This window comes from Pinus tabuliformis, chromosome X (assembly GCF_031772625.1).
Source record: "Pinus tabuliformis cultivar Carrire ecotype Pingquan chromosome X, CPIR1, whole genome shotgun sequence".
In the NCBI taxonomy this organism is placed as follows: domain Eukaryota; kingdom Viridiplantae; phylum Streptophyta; class Pinopsida; order Pinales; family Pinaceae; genus Pinus; species Pinus tabuliformis.
Genome location: NC_142308.1, coordinates 1,151,039,294 through 1,151,059,380, shown reverse-complemented (window position 1 = coordinate 1,151,059,380; position 20,087 = coordinate 1,151,039,294). Strand labels below are relative to the sequence as shown.

Below are 20,087 nucleotides of genomic sequence, written 5' to 3'. Positions count from 1 at the left end.
TGTCGATAAGAAGGTTTTACATGTTAATATGTATGTAACCTATGTTAAGAGGGAAAGGTTATATATGTGCGGCTAAGGGTTAGCAAAGGTTTTATAAAAGTTATGAAGGGTTTAAAAGTTCTGATATAGGGTTTATGTGGAGTGATTGAGTTCCGATATAAAGGAACGGTGGGTTAATGAATAGACTTGGCTAGTCTATAAATCTCTCTGCATGAAACTATTAAAGAGGGCCTTAACCATTTATGGTAGAAGATTTGACTCCTTTGTGAGTTAAATACTTGGGACAGATGTGTTTATACATTTTATGCATACTGTGGGTGTAAACGGGGGTAACTCTACATCAGAATGTCAAGGGTCACCCCACCCTTTGTTATATATAGAACCTCATAACTCACAGTAGAGGCTTTTGGGAGCTAAGCTTTTGGTTAGGCATTGCCTAGAGAAGTCTTGGAGAGTATTTTGATGAGCCTTGGCTTCTCCACAATATAGAGAAAGTACATCTCTTTGGAGGAGCAGGCGGTGTTGACTATAATGTTCCACTATTGGGGCTAGTGGCTGCAATGTTGTATGTATGGATGGAACTTTCACTTAATAATATAACTGAGCCAACACGTTTTTATGCATATGTTGTTATTGTAGTTCGACTATTTTGGTTACTTTAGAAATGTATGTTATTTAACTTATGCATTTGTGTATGAACTATTTTGTATGCAATTGTATAAATCTTGTTGAAGACGTGTTGTTGTGATAACCCGTCACTTTAGATTGTGGAATATTCCGCTTCCAACTTATGACGTCATTCTGCTCGTGTGTTCTTTTCAGGATGCATACTATTACAGGTTTCTAAGGGACACACTTCCTTTCCCCCGCTGTGTGTTAGAATCCCCATGCATCTCCCTTGACTCGCTGAAGGTCACAAACTTGCTTCTGACAAAGTTATTATACTTACCTCTGCACGCTACCACGGTAAAGGCACTACTTTACTACCCAGTACTGGGACTCCTACTCCAAATGATCTAAGGTCTAGTAGGGATTTCTTACCGGGGAGATCCCCTGACATGTTGGCGGGTCCAGCACCGTCAACACATGGACTTGTGGAATAAATTTAGTATTATTTTCTCCCTCTTTTAACCATCAAACTCTCAACTTTTGGTACCATAGTATCTCCCCTTGTTGGTAACACTCCTATAGTTGGTGCCAAATTTGTTTCTCTTAGTAGCTTAGAGATTTAGATTGACCTTGTGTGCTAATTTTTTCCTAAATGTATACCATTTTATCTTCTAATACTTTTTAAGTTTCAAAAATATCCCCAAAGAATGTGTTGTTCCAAGTCTTAAGGCATTGCTTTAAACTTTTAATCCTCTGTTGAAAGAGGCACATTAAAGTTCTATAGTTGATAGATTTTTCATCCCACTAGTGGCTAACATTCTCTTGAAAATTAGGGTGTGAGATCCAAAAGTTTCCAAATCTAAAGGGATTTTTAATGGGGATTCCTAGTGTGTCAATGATGAGGCATATGGTCCAGTGATCAAATCCAGGTGAAATAAGAACGCTATCTTCTAGTCACTGCCTTGGTGTTGATAAATATTTTAAAACCAATTAATTATCAAGTCATATGGCTATTTGTTGGGAACCCCCACTCTAATTTTTATAGGCATTGATGTCATTAACCATTTCTATTTCTAGTCACTTTGAATTTTGAATGAAGGATGTGAAAGATTCACTATCATGATCTAATCTATGTATTCCTCGTTTTTTTCCCTCTAAGGAGGTGATGAGATTAAATTCCCCCCCTTGCATCTAGCATTTTTTTGTAACAAGTAGATGAAGATTATGAAGAATTTTCAAAAACTCATATTACATGGTTGCATACTACTACCCATAAACATTGGTGATGATCCAGTATCTCATGAGCCAATGATCCAAAATTGAGCAGAAAACTCTTTTTTTTGGAAAATAAATCATCCTAAATGATTTTATCAAGGTTCCATACTATATCCTCAAGCGCACCTATAGGATCAAGGTCCATCACCCTACCTTTTCTCTAGAATCATTTGTGAATCGAGTTCGTTGCAACACTCATAACTCTTTATTTCTTGAAGCATAAGAATAGAAGGTGCTTCTATATATACCTAATTGTATAAGATCCATTGTTTTATCTTACCATTATGATGAGTCTTGGTATTACAATAAAAATTTTGCAACTCCCAGGGCTACCAGCTTTAATTTATCAATTTGAAGTCCATACAAACTTAATAGGTGATAATGTTATATGCACAATAAGAAAGATTATACCTAAGTTGCTATGAAGCAATGGATTGAATTGGAATGTGCAGAGACCATTTTGCAAACTTCCAAAGAAGGAAAACTATTGAACTTAACCTTGCAAGCAAAGAGACAATTGAAGAATTACTTGTCCTAATACATAAAGGGAACACTAATCTATTTGTGATGTAGGGGATAAAAAAATATGCTAAAAAATCAAAGTGCTCAAATTCTCCCAAAACTAGCGCCAAATCGTAGATCTCATCGTTTTGATTCCAATGATTCTTGAATCGCCTCAATCTGACATCGTATGAGGAAGTTATCACATTCTGAAGTTTTTGGCAAATAGTAAAAAAGTCAACTTGCATGGTTGATTGGGTAGCGTACGGATGCCACATGGAAGTATGTACACTAGCATGGTGATGATGTCAGTAGGGTAACTGTGCAATATGGAGCCAATCAGGACAAGACTCGTGGCTTAGTCGTACAAAGGTAGTTTGCATGATTTGATTGGTTGGTGGTGATTTTTTTGGGCCAATCATGGAGTGACATGTGGCCCAATCTAGGGTGCCACATGGCACTCCATATGAGGACAAAATTTGGTTATGGACCAGATAAGTCTCCGTGGGGTTCGATCCCACAACCTCATAATACATAATGGAACGCCTTACCACTACACCACGGGTACCACTTATTAAACCTAGTGGCGACAATTATATTTAAGTTTAACAGGTTTTGTCGTGGGGGGGAGGGTCGGGCCAACCGATGTGCTTAACAAAAATGGTTGGAGAGGTAGGGCGCGTGGCACCCTTCCTACACACCAACCCATGGTTTCGTGCAAAGTGCTATGACCACAAGCGTAGGGAACTAGGTGGTGGTTGATGTGCTCGAATCCCAGTTTTATTATGTTAACATGACTGACAACGAATGAATCGGGAGGGGCAAGCACATGGCACACTACCCGCGCCCATCCCCTAGTCAAATTAACTTCCATATGACTAACTCAAAGGCGGAAGAATACAAACGCGACCCTATTGGCGCGACTAACGCTTCGAAATTTTCAACTTGCAAGGCCACTAAAGACTATTTTCGTTTCCATTCTTTTACAGAGGGACGAATTTGTAGAACAGTTAACAGATAAATGAAGAAGGAGGCCTAACTTAGCCATGTTTCAACTGTTTTGAGCCAAGAAGAGCCTACACAGTGGTTTTTGGGTGTTTTGGACACAATGGAAGTGTTATTTTTGCAATTTGAGCATTTTTATGATTATTTAATTACACATTTGAGCATATAATTTAAAGGGCCAACATTGGAAGCTGGACCTGGAGATGTAGCCTAGGAGGGGTGAACTCCCTCACCAAAATGTTGTTTTGTGATGCTACTTGTTCTCTATTTTCCATTGTTAAAATCTAAAAAATTTAACTTAGTTTGTGTGTTTTTTCAATATAGATCCATTTCCCATAAGACATAAACTAACTTGCAAAACTTTACATGAAACCTTCACTTTTAATTTCAGATCAGTTTGGTATCAGAACAGGTTGTCGTGAAGGTTTGACCATTTTTTCAAGTGTTTTTCTTGAATGATTACAAGGTCTAAATTGAAAAGAGGCGAAGGAGTACTTGAAGAACCAAAACCTCAAATTGGTTCAAGGAGGTCACAAACTCCACTAGTCATGGCACATGAATAAGGACAGGAGCTGATGTCTGAGGATGAGAGAGATTTTAGAAAGGCTTTCTATGATATGTCTGAGATAGTGAAAGTGTTGTACAATGAGAGGACAAAGTTTTAATCAAATAAAAGGTAATGGTAGTGATGGGAGAAATCCTCCACCTCCACCTCCTCCTCCACCTTCATCTACACCTCCATCCTCACCTCCTTCTTCACCTCCTTCATCTCATAGACCTACTCCCCGTCAATTTCCGAAAGGACATGCTAAGTCTCCTTTTGATTAAGCTTGATGTCAAGTTTGAATTGCCTATGTACAATGGAGAATTAAATGTTGAAAAGTTGGATAATTGGGTTCGTCAAATTAAAGCCTATTGCAAGATTCAAAAGATTGATGATGATGTCACTAAGATCAAGCATGTTTCTCTTCGCTTGGAAAGTGCAACCCTCATCTGGTGGGAGGCTAGAACTCAAGAATATTTGAAGAAAAGTGGTAAAATTATCTCTTCTTGGAATGATTTTATAGCTGCATTAAGAAGGCAATTTTATCCATTAGCTTATATGCAAAAATCAATTATGGATTGGAAAATTTTAGACAAGCTAAAGGCTAGAGTGTCCAAAGTTACACACAAGAATTTAGAAGAAGAGCTTTAATCTTGGGTGTTGATTTGTCTTCACAAGATACTTTCCTTAAATACATAGGTGGATTACATATTTATTTGAGACATACTATATTTATGTTTAATCGAACCAATCTATATGTATGTGTTTAGGAAACTCATCTAGAATCACGAGGCAAGAATGTTCGTCAAGAGACTATCAAGAAACCTTCCAAATCTGGAGACAAAGGAAAGGGGAAGCTTAAAGGCAAAGTTAAAAAGAATGCTACTATCAATAAGGAGGGAGAGAAACTTACCTGTAAACATAGTTCAAAAGAAGGCCATGATGAAGATCACTGTTGGAAATTACATCCATAAATGAGACCAAATAAGTTCAATAATAAGGGGAAACAAAAGACTGCTACTACAACTCAACAAGATCTAAGATCTGATTAAGGTGATGAAACCAAAATCACAACCATGGGAATGAAAGGTATAGCTTCTAATGAAAGTACGAGTTCTTCTAGTAAGCATATAGAATATTAAAATGATAAAGAAAGAAGTGAGATTTTCCATATCAGGGTCATTACAAAACATACAAAAGTTGATACATTATTTGATAGTGGATCCCAAGTCAATATTATTTCTAAAGCAATTGTCAAGAAACTAAATTTAGAAACCAAACCTCATACTAAACCTTACCCTTTGGGTTGGGTATGTGATGATTCCAAATTATAAGTGACAAGAAAATGTAAACTCAAATTTTCTGTCAATACTAACTTTACAGATGCAATAGAGCTTGATGTTGTACCCCTTGATATTTGCGGGATTGTTTTAGGGAGTCCATACTTATATGATCGAAAAGCCATATTCTATCGTCATGAGAAAAAATATTATATTTTTAATTATGGGGTTGAGTATATTATTATAGCATACTGTAAGAAGATGAACTCATCTCTTGTTAGTGTTGCTAAGATGAAAAGGCTTGTAAATGCTAGTAATAATTTTGTGTTGTTGATGATTAAAGCTAAAGATATTGTTGAAATTGAAGCTTTCACAAGATGTGATTATAAACTCAAGCATGAATTGGTTGAATTTTTTAACACTTGCGGCAAGATGTTTCAAGAACGTAAAGGGTTACCTTGAAAAAGAGGAATCCAACATGAGATTCACTTGCAGTAGGATGCACAACTTCCAAATATTGGAATGTATATAATGCCAATTTTGGAGAATGCATAGATCAAGAAGAAAATTCAAGAGTTTCTTGACAAAGGGGTCATCAGGCCTAACACATATCCTTGTGGGTCTCCTATCTTCTTTGTTCCAAATAAAGATGGTACATGGCGCATGTGTGTGGATTTCCAAGCTTTGAACAAGAACATGGTAAAGAATCATTATCCTGTTCCTCACATTTATGTTTTTCTAGATCCATTAAAGGAAGATGTTTAATTTACTAAGTTAGATTTGAGAAGCGGTTATCATCAGATAAGGATTGTTGAAGATGATATTTGGAAAACTTCTTTCAAGACAAAACAAGGTTTGTTTGAATGGTTAGTTATGTTGTTTGGGCTTTGCAATGCACCTGCAACATTCATGAGAGTTATGAATGATGTGTTGCAACCATTCCTTGATGATTTTTTCATAGTCTACTTAGATGATATTCTGATTTTCAGTAAGACTCGTGAAGAGCATGTCAAGGATGTGAAACAAGTACTAGATGTCTTGAAAAAGGAAAAGTTGTATTTGAAGATGTCTAAATGTGAATTTGGGAAAACCTCTTTGGTTTATTTGGGTCATATTGTAGGAGGGGGTGAATTGAAGATTGATCCCTCAAAAGTTGATGTCATTGTGAATTGGCCTAAACCCAACAATGTAACAAAAGTTAGGAGTTTTTTGGGAGCAACCCAATATTGGAGAAAATTTATCACTAACTTCTCACTCATTGCAGCACCATTACATGCTTTGACAAGTGTGAAACAAGTCTTTCAATGGGGAGGAAAGTAGCAGAAAGCCTTCGACACTTTGAAAGAGAAAATCAATACAACACCAGTTCTAGCACTTTTAGATCTTAAGTAGACATTTGAAATTCAAACCAATGAAAGTGAATATGTTATGGGAGTAGTGTTGATGCAGCATGGTAAGACAATATGCTATCATTATGAAATATTTACCAATGCATTAATTAACTATCCAACTTATGATAAAGAGCTGTATGCTTTGGTACAAAGCGTGAAGAAATGGAATCATTATTTGATGGGTAAATAAATGATTATTCATACTAACCATCAACCTTTGCAATATTTACAATCGAAAACTAAGCTACAACAAGCTAGACATTTCAGGTGGATGGGATTCCTACAAAAATTTCATTTGGTAATCAATTATAAGAAAGGCATATACAAAAAAGTTGTAGATATGTTATCGAGTCCTATTGTTAATGCATCTATCATTCTTAAGCATAACTCAATCATGCATGAAATTTATATTGAACAATATGCTCAAGATGAATATTTTAAAGATGTTTATGAAACTTTCAGTAAAGGAAATCATGTTGAAGAGTTGGATTATCATGTTCATAACAAGTTTTTGTATCATCTTGGCAAGTTATTATTTCCACGGGGTGAAAAATTCAACGTCATAAGGGAAGCCCACACTTTTCTTATTGTTGGCCACTTTAGTGTAGGAAAAACAGTTGCTCAAACTCAAAGGTATTGTTATTGGTCTCGCATGAATGAAATTGTTTCAAGATATGTGAAAGGATGTTCCATGTCTGCTACTAGCAAGCCAAGCAATAGTAAATTGGGTTCATACACTCCAGTTCCTATTCCTTCTCTTCCTTGGGAAAGTATTTCTATTGATTTTGTTTCAGGAATACCAATGTCTAGGAAAGGTCATGATTATCTATATGTTTTTGTGGATCATTTTAGTAAAATGTGTGTGTTGATACCATGTAAGAAACATGTTACAATTGAACAAACCACAAATATGTTCTTCCAAAATGGATGGGATCACTTTGGATTACCCACTTCTACTATTTCTGATCGATATTCTCGATTTTTCAAGAAGCTTTGGTCAAGCGTATGGAAACTGATGGACACAAAGTTGAAGAAGAGCACCACATTTCATCCACAAACTGACGACCACATAGAAGTAGTGAATAGAAAAATAGTGCATCTCCTTCGAGGATATTGTGGTAAGCATCCTAAACTTTGGGATGAGCATTTTCAATACATCCAACATGCGTACAATCGTGCCAAGTATTCATCTACACAAGTATCTCCATTTAAAACTTGTTTGGGTTATTTTCCAAAGTCTCCTTTAGATTACATCTTTGGTAAATATATTGTAGTAGATGGACATAGTGATGTGGACAAGGCCAAGAAATTCCTTACAAAAATTCAACCAATGCATCAAAGGGTACAAGAACAACTAGAGAAAAGAAAAGCCACGTATAAAGAAAGACATGACAAGCATCAGGTTGATCATGATTTCCAAGTGGGAGATCAAGTTTGGTTGTACATCAACAAGGAAAGAATACAAGGTGAAGGTAAAAATATCAAGCCAATTAGATATGGTCCTTTCAAAATGTTGGAGAAGATTGGTAACAATGCTTTTCGATTAGATTTGCCACCTTACATGCAAATTTATTTTATTATGAATGTGGAAAACTTGAGATTGTATGAGCCTCCAATGATTGATGATCAAGAGGAGAATTTTTTAGATTCCATCTATAGAAGATGTTTCTCCTTAATATTTAAATAAGTTGTAGGAAGACTCAACTCTTGACAGGAGGATAAGGACTTCATGCAGAGGAAATGTGGAGTATCTTTGAGTGGGGCTTAAAGGTACCAATCTAAGTAAAGTAAGGTGGATTGAGATTGAGAAAGTGAGGGAGTTGTACCCTCACTTACTTTTTGAGTAAAAACAAACTTTTGGTGGTCCAAAAGCTTCCAATGGGGAGGAATGATCCAGGGGATCCAAAATATGCTCAAAAATCAAAGTTCTCGAATTATTCCAAAACCAGTGCCAAATAGAATATCTCATTGTTCTTATCCAATGACACTTGAATCTCCTCAATCTGACATTATATGAGGAAGTTATCGAGTTCCAAAGTTTTTGGCAAATAGTAAGAAAGTCAACTTGCAAGGTTGACTAGGTACTGTATGGATGCCATGTGGTTGTTCATATGTTGACATGGTGCTGGGTCAATGGGGTGAATGTGTAGTACAAATCCAATCAGGACATGTGACATGGCTCAGTCATATAGAGGCATTTGGAATGATTTGATTGGTTGGTGGTGATTTGATTCAGGTCAATTACAGAGTGATACATGGCCCAATCACAGGGTGCCACATGGCACTCCGTATGGGGCCAAAATTTTGTTATGGACCAGATGAGCCTTCGGAGGGTTCCATCCCACGACCTCACAATACACAATGGAACGCCTTACCAATACACCATGTGTTCCACTTATTAAACCTAGTGGTGGCGATTACGTTTAAGTTTGACTAGTTCCACCATTAAGGGGAGGGCTAACCCGGGGAGTGCACCCAACACACATAGCCCAAGTCATATGGAGTGCTATATAACCAAGGAAAATGGTTGGAGGGGTGGGGCACTTGGCACCCTTCTTGTGCCCTAGCCCACAATTTTGTGTGGAGTGCTACGACCACTGACATAGGAAACAGGGCGATAGTTGATGCGTTGACTCCTGGTTTTATTATAGTAACACGACCAATGACAAATGAATCAGGAGGGACAGGTGCGGTCCATCCCCCAATCACATCAACTGCTATACGACTGACCCGGGGGTGGAAGAATAGCGGCATGACTAACGGATCAATATTTTGCATTGAAATTGACGGGGTTTGTGGGCCGAACCTGCCACCTGTAAGTGCGAAGTTTTCACCTTGCAAGGCCACCAAAGATCAGTTTCATTGATAGTTTTGATAGAAGGATGAATTTTCAAAATAATTAGAAGAGAACTGAAGAAGGAGGCCTAACTTGGCCTTTTTTCATCCCTTTTTAGGCCAAGAAGAGCCTACACATGGGTTTTTTGGTGTTCAGGATACAATGGCAGTGTTATTTTTGTAATTTGAGCATTGTATGTTTATGTAATCACACAATTGAGCATGTAATTTAAAGGGCCAACATTGGAAGTTGGACCCGGAGATGTAGCCCAAGAGGGGTGAAATTCATCATCAAATTGTTGTTTTGTGATGATGCTTGTTGTCTATTTTTCACTCGTAAAATCTACAAATTTTAACTTAGTTTGTGTGATTTTGCAATATCAATCCATTACCCATAATACATAAAATAGTTTGCAAAACTTTACATGAAACCTTTTATTTTAATTTCATATTATTTTGCATGGAAATAAATACTAGAAAATAAATCCTAATCTGTTTTGCAGAAGTTAAATAACAGGAAAGTAAACCTAAGCTAGTTTCATGAAAGTAGTGACTCTAATCTATCTTGCAAGAAATCAAATCTATACTATTGCAATCAAATTAAATTATACTCTATTTTTAGAAACCATCAAATGTTCAAAAGTGACCATTGTAAATTATTTTTATGCTCCGTAACTCATAACCAAAACAATAAACCCTAGTTGCATAATTAAAGCTACAGTGATGAAAGGAAGATATACAAAGGGTATTTGGTCTTCTCCGGTTTGTTTTGAAGGAATAGAGGACATTGTGGAGTTATCAGAAGCAAAAAATAAGCTTTAAAGGAAAATTTGGGCATGTTCTAATGAATTCTATGAAATGCTACAGGATTGCTATAGGATGCCCTGTATTACTACAAGATTGCATTTGAGAGTGATCTAAGGGTTTTAGAAGAGGTCTAAAGGTGGGAGAAGGTGGTAGGAAGTTGTGAAAGAGTGTAAGGGACCTTTCCAAGATTATATCTACTCAATAGACCATCTTTCATGAGGGAAAAGGAAAACTAACAATCTCTTGTAGCTTTGTAATGTAATTTTCTATGCGCAGACAGTTTGGAGAAACAAATGAAAATGGGAGGAATAGTGTTGGATATGGTGTTTATGCATGGAAAGTGATGCTAATCTTCCATATGAACCAATAGATCTCACCTACACACAAAATTATCATTCAAATAGAAAAGACAACATGATTAAAGGATTGCTAAAATACTAATTGCAGAAAGCCAAAATGCATGGGAAAGGATGAGTTGAATTTGAACTAGAATCTAACTATTGAATCAAATAAATACTATATTTTTTTGTTCTTTTCCACATAGGGTACACAATCAAGCTTCTCAAGAGAGATTACTTATAATCCTGCAAAGACAAATATTTTTTGTAAACCTCGTCCTGCTCGGCCTTCAAGCTTCCTCACGCGTTCTAACGCCTATCCTGGCTGGGTATACCATTTTTAAAAAAGAAACACACCTAGACTAAGTGTAGAAAATGAAATACATAGAAAAAATATACAAAATAGGGGCTTGAGTGCTTGGGTTAGGCCCTAAATCAAGGAATCTCATCTCCCTTAAAGAAGACTTATACTGGAGGAAAAATTATGCTTTTCATTAATCTCAAAACCGGGTCAAATACATGATAATGAAAATACCAAGTAGCAAGCTTTTTCTCTAATAGTCACTATCTTCCTCTGAAAGTTGAATCCTACTGAACTGCTAAGCTCCTTTATTTATACGCAAATGAGTGAGGGGTAGCCTCCTTGAAGGGATGTCTGATTCCCTCCAAAAATCCTACAAAATTGGATATGGTCTACTGGGGTTCTCACAGTCATTGAGGGGTAGTAACTACCCATAATCCAACCAAGTTGTTGATGGGTTGATGCAAGGAATGGCCCTCCTAAATATTCTCCTGCTGGCCTCCAATGTGTTATGCATAATAAATGCTCTTTGTCTTGCACATTCAATACATTAGGCTAAAATATCCAACAAATAGTCCCTAACCTTCGTAATGAACACATTATAGCTCAAAAAGACGCCATCAAATGAAAAAGGAGAGGTTTAGACGTGTAGAAGGATGGTCAGATGGGTTTTGAATTGTACCTATTTGGGAGTCCCATCACATTAATTTCTCAACCATTCCATGAATTTACTTTCATCAATATCATTGGGAGTGAGAAGGTTAGAAGGAACATATGATTAACACTTTCTAACCAGAATTGACTAGAAGATAGTTAATCTCTTGAAGCAATTGTAATTTGGTTTTACATCCCTAAAATTTTATCAACTTGAGGGTTTTTTCCATGGGATGTACCTTGCTATTGGAAACTCCCAAGCTAGCAACCAAGCTAGGAGATAAATTCCTAGTGGATGAAAATTTATTGCTTTGACTAAGAGCTTGTTAGATGTGCAAGATGTGATATCTCAGGATGGATTGGATATCCTAGCACTAACATGCATAGTAAAATCTTGGACATCAATACCATGTAATTACATATCATGACTTTCCAAATAAAGTTGATCATCTTCTTATGTTCCCATAACTGCATTTGACAAATCCTCAACAAAGTTGGTGTTCTCCATTAACTTTATACACTTGAATTCTTCCTAATCCAATGGATGACCTAGACTGAGATGAGATAGGGGATTTCTTGAGAAATCATTTGAGGATTACTAGCAACTAATTCCTCTAACTAAGATAGGAGGCTTTCAAAGCTATTTTGGGTTGGGATATTTTTGGAAAGTCCATATTGAGTTGATTTCCTACTTATTTTGCACCTATTGGAAACTTTGACAAAACCCTCTTCATATTTTTCATTTTCTAGTTTAAGAGTATTTGGGGGGTTAATTAGGGGAGAATGATGAAAGAGATATGTATGCTCATGAAAGATAATGTACTCATAATCATTATTAGGAACCAATTCGAGTTTTGACAAGTTATATAAATCAAATCTATAAATGGAACAAATGCATACATGTAAACACAAATTCCTACATATGCCATGTATCTACCTTATTTTAATAGCTTCTACAATATTAACAAAGGTGTCAAGGGTACTTCCAATGCCCTGCAAATGTTTTGGGTCCATTACTCATTAGGAAGTGAGTATAAGTGGATCTAGACTATGGAAAGGAAAATTTATCATTGTATAGGTTAAATTGATCTATCCAAAATCATATATGAAGACTAACTGAATGAAAAATGGCTGGCCCATTTTTTAAAAAATTCTACTTTTCTTCTTGATTGTGAAATATAGTGTTAAAAAAAAGAAACCTAGTGTGTCCTTTGGGTTTCTAGAAAGGGTTGGTCCAACTGACAATATCTCTCTCTATGGCTAGATGTCCAAGAATTTACCAATAATAGCATGACCATTCATATATTACACATAGTTCCCGATGTGCTCAAATTTGATTTCAGATTTGGGTATGTTGGTTTCCTTGGGTATGCATTGACTTGTTTTCTAAGAATTTTGATGTAGGAGCATCTTACCTCCATGTCAAAATATATTTTGACTAGGCTAGGGGGTCTTCCATGTACCAAGGGAGTTGGTTCCCCAAGTGTAGAATTATTTAATTTATTGTATTTTCTATGCTAATTAGATAATTGAAGATAAATGATTTAATGTGAGGAATCGATGTAATTAGATCTCTTTTAAAAATAGAGATCTTGGGAGTAAGGGGTGAGTTAGATATATTTTATAATTAGTTTGATTCATGAGAGGATTTTGTGGATCTAGAGATCTAGAGATAGGGATTTGTTGACGAATTTGTGGATCTAAACTAATTCTAGTTTAGAATTCCCTTTTGTATATATTTTGTAAGCCAAAATGCATATAGGGGGGAGATAGGAAAGAGTATGTGTACAAATTGCGGAGAGGATTTGAGGGCTGAGAGAGGCCTTAAGGCTAGAAAGGGCCAAATAAATGTATTTCAAGTCTAGGGCCTTTGTTTCTTATTAGTTATGTATATATGCTACAGACACTTTGTTTCGAGTGTATTTCGAGAGTGAACCCCTATTCATTGTGAATGCCAAGCTTATATATATGTTGACGTTGTAGGTGTTAAGGCTCAAGAGGGATTACACCCTTTACATAAATATGGTTGCAAGGCTGGAGATAGAGAAGGGCTATGGGAGAATTGCATAGTGCAGAGGAAGTGAAGTTGAAGCACAAAGGAGGCGAGAAGGAAAGAAAAGAGATTGACACCTAATGCATATGTTAGATTGTAGACAAGATGAAGAGGAGTCCTTGAAAGAGTGGGAACAAAGGAGCCTTAAGGAAGTCAGAGCGTAATAGAGGAGCCCAAGAGAGGAGTGAAACCAAGATCGCAATGAAGTGAAATTAGTTTAGAAGGCCCAACACTTAACATGATTGGCATTAACAGAGAATCTGTCAAGTGAGAGTGTTGGGGACCAATAATAGACAATGTCAGGAGACAAAATGAAAGCACCGAGCCACATCATCCCAAAGACCATAACCTGAAAGAATTGTTCTCGGCTATGATGGTTCTTTGGATTTGGCTCAATGTATTTCCTTAGATGATTTTCTGATGAAAGGGTTGGTCATGGTGGTTCTGTAACATCGCTAGAGCTTGGCTCCAAGAGCTATTAAAAGGGATTTGATAGCAGGTATTTTGAATCATGTAAGGCATCCATACTGATAACAAGCAGATCTTAACTTCCAGGGCTATTGAGACAGAGTAGAGACTGGGCTGAGTGGGTTTTAAGCGAACCTGCGCTCAGATACAAGGATAGGTTTGCATCAAGGGGTATCAGAGCATCAATTTTGATGCTTGATCATAAGGCTGCTATAATGAAGTGGAGCCAATAAAGGCTCAAATTTATTGAAGAAGGGCACTGGAGGAGGACAAAATATTAGGAGTAGATTGAATTGGAGTAGTGTCAACAGAGACTTGAGACTGCTAGAAAAGTAGTAAGGAAACAAAGGAATGCATAAGGAGGATAGAGGTGAGGTGAAAAATCTTGAATATCTTGGAGAAGTAGCAAGCAGGAAGACAAGTTTGAAATTTTTTCTTTTCTCAATGATTGTAGAAATAACCCTGATTTTATTTAGATATATAATAGATTTATTTGATTGCAAATTAAGTAGGAAATTTATTTTTCCTATAAGATATTGGAGCATATTAAAATGCTCTTAGTTTAAGAAATTATGCACACAGGATTTCATGAAGAGGATAGCCAACAAAGTTGTGAAAGAGAAGAGGGAGCAGGTAGGCTCTTAGAGGCTAGAGGAAGAAGGATTGTGATAGAACCCATCAAAAACATGGATTTATGAAGGAAGGAGGAGGTGAGAATAACAAAGTTCTAAGGAGAAGTGAGCAGTTAAATTTGCAATAGCTAGACAACTAGGGAAGCTAAGGAGCAAGTGTGCTTAGGGAAAGAGAAAGATAAGGTTCTACTGTGGAGAGGCGTAGAAGAAGGGCAACTTCCAACAAGCAGCAGTTGGGTAGAAGTTGTCAGAGAAGGAAGTTCCACAGTGAGTGTGGGTAGAATTTCCTGGAGAAACAAAGGAAGAAGTTCCAGAAAAGGGGATCAGGAATACCAAAAATTTGAGCTTTGGAGGAAGCTTAGTGAGGTATTGGTAGCAGGTGCAAGTTTTCCATCAAAGGAAGAGGAGAGACTTGTTGTAGATCATAGAAGTGGACAAGGAGTGTTCACAAAAGAAGAAGAAGGAATGGCTACTGATAGTCATGTACAGGGTTCAGAGAAGAGGAATCACAATCAACAAAGAAAAATTCCAAAGATTTTGGCATAAGGAGCATGAGTGATGAAGAGTTTGAGAGGGAAATGATTGAGTTGGAAACATAATTCAATCATCTACGACAACTATTACGAGACCAAAGATATGTCTGGATAGTGAGGAAGAAGAAGGTGAGATGGGCTTCATTGCAGAAAAAATTGAAGCAGAGACTATGTGCCAAGATAAAATGAAATCTTAGAGAAGTTGAGTGTGAGAAGGAATTTCACTATCGTGAACCACATAAAATATCAATCCTTGGAGAAGGAGAAAGTGATAAATACATTGAGATTGAGGCTAAAGAGCCTTATGTCTTTAAATATGATGATTGGTGCATGATTGTAGGTATTGCAGGTGAAGATAGAGAGCATTCATTAAGTACTGCTATAGAGAAGGCAAAGTTGTCTTGTGAAGACAATCAAGGTGGAGATTGCAAACAATGGGTGAATGCAGTCATGAAAGAAAACCCTGAGGTAGAGGGATTTTTATTTGAGATGTATGAGATGGAGACATTTACCTTTTCCAATGAAATTGACAAGGATGGTGAAACTTTGATCAAGCAGGAAGAGGAAGAAGTTGTTGCAGTAGAAGAAGCAGATGAGAACTTGATGAACAATTTCATGTTCTCAATAATGAATAAGGAGGAGGCATTGGAGGCATCTACAAAGACTCTAAAATCTCATGTTTCTAAAGTTAATGATTGGTTTGTGACTGCAGGAAATGAGAAATGAAAAGGAAAACAAACTTATAACTCTGTCATTTCAAAGGAGGAGACAACAATAGGAGAATGTGCAGATGTAAGTGGAGAAAACTGCCAAGAGAGCAAAAGTATGTAGAGAATGATATGCTAGCTTGAAGATACTTCGATTAGGGAATCAAAATGAACTTTGGGAGAAGTTGTGCAAGGCTACAAGGAAGTAAGCATGGAATTGAAATATATGACAAAAAAAGATAATTGGAAAAAAGATTTAGAGGAAACTTTGTATAGAGGTATGAGTTGTTTATGGAAAATTTGTCATTTTAACAAAGTGTAGGATATGGAGTTGTTGGAACATGAAGAGAATTTAAGTTTACAGCTCAAAAGAATGTAGAAGACAAATAGTTTTGTTGAATAGAGGAATAAGGAGCTGGAAGTGACAACAACCCTACAAATTCCTTGTGGAAGTCATCAACAACCAAGAAATAAGACCAGTGACAACATGGATTGGAAAAACATGTACCAACTAAAGGACAAGTTGGACATAGAGATTGGATAATTGTGGATGCTAATGAGGAAGACATCCAGGAGGAAGAAAAAATGCAACAAACATAGGAATACAGACCATGGAAAGGTGCAGCTAATCGAAGAACTTTTCATCAGCAAAATCAGTGGGCATTTGCAACATAAAGTATGGAAACTAGGGAGAAAGATGGAAGCAACAATATGACAAAAAAAACATGACAAAGCATCTGACTTACTGCAAGTTAAAGTTTGTGACCCACGAGGAATTTAGAAGCATACACATGGTCAGGAGATCATGAATCTTTTGAACCTTGGGAGTATGATGGAGGAGCATCTTATCTCCAAGTCAAAATGTATTTTGATTAGGTTAGAGGGTCTTCCATGTACCAAGGGAGTTGGTTCCCTAAGTGTGGAATTATTTAATTTATTGTATTTTCTATGCTTATTAGATAATTGTACATAAATGATTTAATGTGAGGAATTGATGTAATTAGATATCTTCTAAAAAGAGATATCTTGAGAGTAATGGGAGAGTTAAAGATATTTTAGAATTAGAGTTAAATATATTTTAGAATTAGTTGGATTCATGAGAGGATTTTGTGGATCTAGAGATCTAGAGATAGGGATTTGTTGAAGAATTTGTGGATCTAAACTAATTCTAATTCAGAATTCCCTTTTGTAATCCAAAATGCATGTAGGGGGGAGACAAGAAAGAGTGTGTGTGTACAAATAACAAAGAGGCTTTGAGCACTGAGAGAGACCTTAAGGCCAGAACGGGCCAAATAAATGTATTTCCGGATTAGGGCCTTTGTTTATTATTAATTATGTATATAAGATACAAACACTTTGTTTTGAGTGTATTTCGAGAGTGAACCCATGTTCATTGTGAATGCCAAGCTTATATATATATATATATATACATGTGTTGATGTTTTAGGTGTTAAGGCTTAGGAGGGATTGCACCCTTTATATAAATATAGTTACAGGGTCGGAGGTTTGCTACGTGCTTAGTACAACCGAGAAGGGTTGTGGGAGAACTACGTAGTGCTATGCGCACAGTGCAGAGAAAGTGAATTCGAAGCACATAGGAGTCGAGAAGAGATTGAAACCTAATTCATATGTTAGATTGTAGACAAGATGAAGAGGAGTCCTTGAAAGAGTGGGAACAAAGGAGCCATAAGGAATCTAGAGCGTAATACAAGAGTCAAATCAAGATTGTAGTGGAGGGAAATCATTTTAGAAGGACCAACACTTAGCGTGATTGGAATTGATAGAGTCTATCAAGTAAGAGTGTTGGGGACCAACAACAGATGATGTCGGGAGATAAAATGAAAGCACCGAACCACGTCATCCCAGAGATCATAACCCGAAAGAATGGTTTGGAACCCGAAATCTAAGTGACTGGGATTTTTCAACTGAAATCACTGGGATACAACATAGATAGATCCGGGAGACAGAATCATCAAGAGACGAAGCCGGGTTGGAGGTCTTATTCCTAGAAAGAAGAATGAAGTTTGAAATGCCCAAGCTATGTGCCAATCTTATTTGAATGGGCTCACGTGGCAGAGTAGGTCCGCCGATGAAATTGAGTTATGTGTTGGATCTAAAGGCTCTATGATCTATATTGTGTTACATATATAAAATTTCCACTCACGTATATTTGTTTTTGTTATTGCACTTGGCTCCAAGGTAGAGCCAAGTTCTTGACTATAGTGGTTCTTGGGATTTGGCTCAGCTTCTTTCCTTAGATGATTTTCTGATGAAAGAGTCGGTCACGGTGGTTCTGTAACAACGTCAGAGCTTGGTTCTAGGAGCTATTAAAATGGATTTGATAGCAGGGATTTTTAATCCCGTAAGGCATCCATAATGATAACCAACAGATCTTGACTTCCATGGCTATTGAGACATAATAGAAATTGGGATGAGTGGGTTTTAAGAGAACCTATTCTCAGATACGAGGTCAGGTTTGCATCACATTTGCTACATTTAGTGAATTTGGAAGATCTTATGAGATATGATATTTTCCTTTACTTTCAATCTAGTAAACCCCTCACATCATTTGCTTAAATGGATTTTCTATGTACACCGTTCAGAGTGGATTACCTGCCAAATCCACATACAACATAATTGGATAGAACATCTTTAAATGAAGGGGGGTTAGACATCCTGATGGCTTCACCATGAAGCTTCCATGTTGCTTGATCCAATCGATGTTCTCCTACGAAATCCTAGGCTCAAGCTATCTCACATCAAAATATCTATCGTTAGGGTGTTCACATACTAAACCAACATTCATAAGATTATTGATTATTTTCATAAAATACATTTTATATACGTTGATGGATTGAATATATTGGAAGTCACCCTTGTTCCCTATCTTTCTTTTGTGGAAAAATGATATTACACTTTTCCAAATTAATCATTAGCACTTATATATGTACGGTAGTAAAAACTATCTTGAAAATTTGAGATAATGCTACATTATAATGTGACGTGAACTCAATCTTGCCTTGCATTTTTGACTCAAAACTACTAAATATAAATCATTTTCCAAAAATGGAAAAATACTAATATAAATAATTTAGAAAAAATGGAAAAATAATATATATCTTTTTGTATAAATAGAAAATTACCATAGTTCTAATCCAAATCCCTTAGTCACAAAGGAATCCTCTTGAAGCCAAAACTACTTTGATACAAAATGTAGGTTTTAACCCTGTACAATTAATTGTTGCAAAAATATGATTAATTTAAAAAGAAAAGATGCAATGGAAAACACACACATTAACACAAAGATTTTGTCCTAGAAACTAAAATTGGGAAACCCAATAAGGTTTTTTCAATATATTCTTCTGTACAATAGTATAATTCAACACACACACACACACACACACACACACACATATCTCGCAATATTGATGAACCACCACTCTATTTACCCTATATTAGAATACAATTGTAGTTCCTTGAACGAAACTACAAAACCATGGGAAAAAAACCATGCACCACAAAAACCTATTTTAGCAAAAACTGTGTGCCAAAAATTGCTAAAAGTGGATGCAAAAAACTGTGCCCCCAAAAAAATATTGAGGGTGTTGCTCCGAAACCCCCCTATGACCCCCCTACTACACCCGACCCAACATACAACAAGTGGAGATAGTTTTGTAAAGAATACAACACATACCCAACATCAGGGAAACCCTTCTAAAACTTTTCTCATGAGTTACATGATCAATGTAATATTAATTCTATAGTTGTGTAATGAGTAAATGATTAATCACCCATCAAAGATATCAACTCACATCCCTTGTAGCTTGTTGGGTCCTTCGTTTTGGGGAAATTTTTTTGACATGATTTGACTATGTTTTGACCAAATCTGACTAATGGAGAGTCACAGAGAAAGTAGTCGAGGAAGGAGAAGGAATATGCTGAAGTTTGGCGGTTGTGGAAGGTCGACCAGTGAGATAGGGGAACATGCAGTCACAACCGAGACAAAGCGACCTTTAATAGTAGAGGAAGTAGTTGTAGCTGAGCAGTAGAAGCATCCAAGAAGGAAAGGGTGGGGCATCTAAGGAAGAAACCAGGAGACAAAGCGTATAGAGTGCATAAAAAGCCGAAGGGAAAGCCAAAACAAGAGAAAAAGG

At 36.6% G+C, this 20,087-nt stretch overlaps 1 pseudogene; it reads right to left on the bottom strand.

The window, feature by feature from the left end:
• Nucleotides 1-15,966: 15,966 nt before the first annotated feature.
• Nucleotides 15,967-20,087, bottom strand: part of LOC149143972 (ABC transporter G family member 39 pseudogene) — a 171,140-nt pseudogene continuing 167,019 nt past the window's right edge.